Consider the following 3,596-nt stretch of genomic DNA (forward strand, 5'->3'; position numbering starts at 1 on the left):
AGACCAGAATTGCACGCAATATTCCAACAGTGGCCTAACCAATGTCCTGTACAGCCACAACATGATCTCCCAACTCCTGTACTCAATACTCTTACCAATAAAGGAAAGCATACCAAACACCTTCTTCACTGTCTTATCTACCTGCGACTCCACTTTCAAGGAGCTATGAACCTGCACTCGAAGGTCTCTCTGTTCAGCAACACTTCCTAGGACCTTACCATTAAATGTATAATTCCTGCTAAGATTTGCTTTCCCAAAATGCAGCACCTCACATTTACCTGAACTAAACTCCGTCTGCCACTTCTCAGCCCATTGGCCCATCTGGTCCAGATCCTGCTGTAATCTGAGGTAACCCTCTTCACTGTCATCTGCAAACTTACTAACTGTACCTCTTATGCTCGCATCCAAATCATTTATGTAAATGACAACATGTAGAGGACCCAGCACCGATCCTTCTGGCACTCCACTGGTCACAGGCCTCCAGTCTGAAAAACAACCCTCCAACACCACCCTCTGTCTTCTACCTTTGAGCCAGTTCTGTATCCAAATGGCTAGTTCTCCCTTTATTCCGTGAGATCTAACCTTACTAACCAGTCTCCCATGGGGAACCTTGTCGAACGCCTTACTGAAGTCCATATAGATCACATCTACAGCTCTGCCCTCATTAATCCTCTTTGTCACTTCTTCAAAAAACTCAATCAAGTTTGTGAGACATGATTTCCCATGCACAAAGCCATGTTGACTGTCCCTAATCAGTCCTTGGCTTTCCAAATACATGTATATCCTGTCCCTCAAGATTCCCTCCAACAACCTGCCCATCACCGAGGTCAGGCTCACTGGTCTATAGTTCCCTGGCTTGTCCTTACCCCCTTTCTTAAACAGTGGCATCACATTTTGCCAACCTCCAGTCTTCCGGTACCTCATCTATAACTATCGATGATACAAATATCTCAGCAAGAGGCCCAGCAATCACTTCTCTAGCTTCCCACAGAGTTTTAGGGTATACCGATCAGGTCCTGGGGATTTATCCACCTTTACCCATTTCAAGACATCCAGCACTTCCTCCTTTGTAATCTGGACATTTTGCAACATGTCACCATCTATTTCCCTACAGTCTATGCCTTCCATATCCTTTTCCACAGTATCTTCTCATTCTTCTTAGCTTCAGTGAATACAGGGCCAATTGACTCAATATCTCCTTATATGATGAACATGCCATCACCAGGTTTTAGCTTTCACTAAATTACCTCAATGATAATGGCTATCTCATCACCCAAAAACCATGAATGGATTCGTTCAAAAATACAAAGGTTCGGTAAGTGTTTAGTAGCACATTTGTTTGTTAGACATGACATTCTGGGTTAAAAGTCCACTCTAGCTTTACATTCAAAAATCAAGACTGACACTTCAGTGCAGGACTGAGGGAGAGCTGCATTGTTGGAGCTATAACCTTTTGGATGAAATTAAACCAAGGTTGTACCTGGCGTTTCAGATGGTTGGCACAGGCCCCATGGGTCTATATGGAAGAAGAGCAGGGTCATTATCTCCATTTGTCTTTGATAATATCTATCACAGAAAATAGCTGATCTTGTCATTGTCATTTTCTGGGAGCTTGCTGTATGCAAATTGACTTGCAAATTTCCTGAAATACAAAGATGACTACTCTTCATTGTCTGTAAATAATTTGAGATGTCCACTGGGAATGGAAAGCACTGTATAATTAGAGGAGTTTATTTTTCCATGATTGATTTAAATTTTAGAAATGCTAACTGTGTTTTAAAAGGGCAGGATTGAAGAGGTATTCAGTAATAGAGTGAATTTAAATACTCCTTTCTGAAATTAACAATATATAGAATTTTTCAGACGCTTTAATCTTCCTTTCCTGCAGATTTTTGAATCATTATATTATTGTCAGCATGGGTTTGGTGGGAAGAGAAATGATTGTTCGCATACATTAGTGTGTAGATACTATTCAGAAAGCTATATAGATCTTCAGATTGTGCCACTGGAATTAGGGAACACTTTAGTTCCTGTTAATTTCCCACAGCAATATAAAATATATATATAGAAAGAGAATATTGACATTGATTTTCTGACAACTGTGTCCTCTAATATCTGATGCAGAGATGATAATAAGATGGAAGACACAGCAGAATTCCCAGGGACCGGTGTTCCATCCCATGAATCCTTTATTGGCCCAGAGAAACAGGCAAATGATTTGGAGACAATGAATCATGGCGAACTTCTCTGAGCTAAGGCTGAATTCTGCTCAATAATGTCCTCTCCAAACATTGATGGTTCATAGTATCAATAACCTCGTTCCTGTCATTCACCGTGGTAAACTGATCGAAGCAACAAATGTATTGGGGGTGACTGCTACCTTTTTCCAATCAATAAATGTAAAAGGATCATGTTCATCTCCTACTATTCGGGTAGCAGAATGGTCCAATGATAAAGCTGTTGCAATATATCTCCTCCTTAACATTTGGTGCTTCATTAATCTAAATGACCTGAACCTTGGAAAAGGTTTATGGAATAACTTTGTTACTTAACAATGCTACTAGTTCTTTTGTATAAGGATGTAAGGTTCATAAAGGGTAATGCTGAGGAGCATCATGAACACTACATAATTAATGATGTCAGACAGAATTAGAAGAGCTTAGCATCTCAAAGGCCTAGTCTCAGTCAAGGGATGACCCTTTCGCCCTGAGATGAGGAATTTCTTCAGCTAGAAGCTGTGGAACTCATTGTCACAGAGACTGTGGAGTACAAATCATGAAGTGAAATTTAAGTCAGAGAAAAATAAGTCTTTGAAAAGTAAGGGCATCAAAGGTTATTGGGAACAGTCGGAAGAATGTGATTAAGTATCATATCAGCCATGATTGAATGATGGTGCAGTCTTGATGGGCCGAATGGTCTAATTCTGCTCCTATATCTTAGGTTAAAAAGTGTGGCGCAGGAAAAGTAAAGCAGATCAGGCAGCATCTGAGGAGCAGGAGAGTTGATGTTTAGAGCATAAGCCCTTCATCAGGAATGTGGAGGGTGGGGAAGGGGGCTGAGAGACAACTAGGAGGGTGGGGTGGGTGTGGAGGGAAGGTAGCTGCAAAGGGAGATGCAGGTGGGGTGAAAGTGACAGGTCAGAATGGAGGCTGGAGCGGAAAGGTGGGAAGGAAGATGGACAGGTAGGACAGTTCAAGAGGCTGGTGCCAAGTTGGAGGGTTGATCTGGGATGAGGTGGGAGGAAGGGGGATGAGGAAACTGGTGAGGTTGAAATTGGCGCCAACCCTCAGAACGTTTCAGGGAACATCTCCGGAACACCCACACTAAGCAACCCCACCACCCTGTGACCAACTACTTCAACTCTCCCTCCCACTCTGCCAAGGACATGCAAGTCCTGGGCCTCCTCCACCGCCAAATCCTCGCCACCTGATGCCTGAGGAAGAATGCCTCATCTTCACATGCTATCAATGTCAATTTCATCAGTTTCCCCATTTCCCCTCCCTCCATCTTTTCCTAGATCCAGCCCTCCAACTCGTCACAGCCTACCTGTCCATCTTCCTTACCACCTATCTGCTCCACCCTCTGCTCCGGCCTCT

This window comes from Chiloscyllium plagiosum, chromosome 29, assembly GCF_004010195.1.
Source record: "Chiloscyllium plagiosum isolate BGI_BamShark_2017 chromosome 29, ASM401019v2, whole genome shotgun sequence".
Taxonomy (NCBI): domain Eukaryota; kingdom Metazoa; phylum Chordata; class Chondrichthyes; order Orectolobiformes; family Hemiscylliidae; genus Chiloscyllium; species Chiloscyllium plagiosum.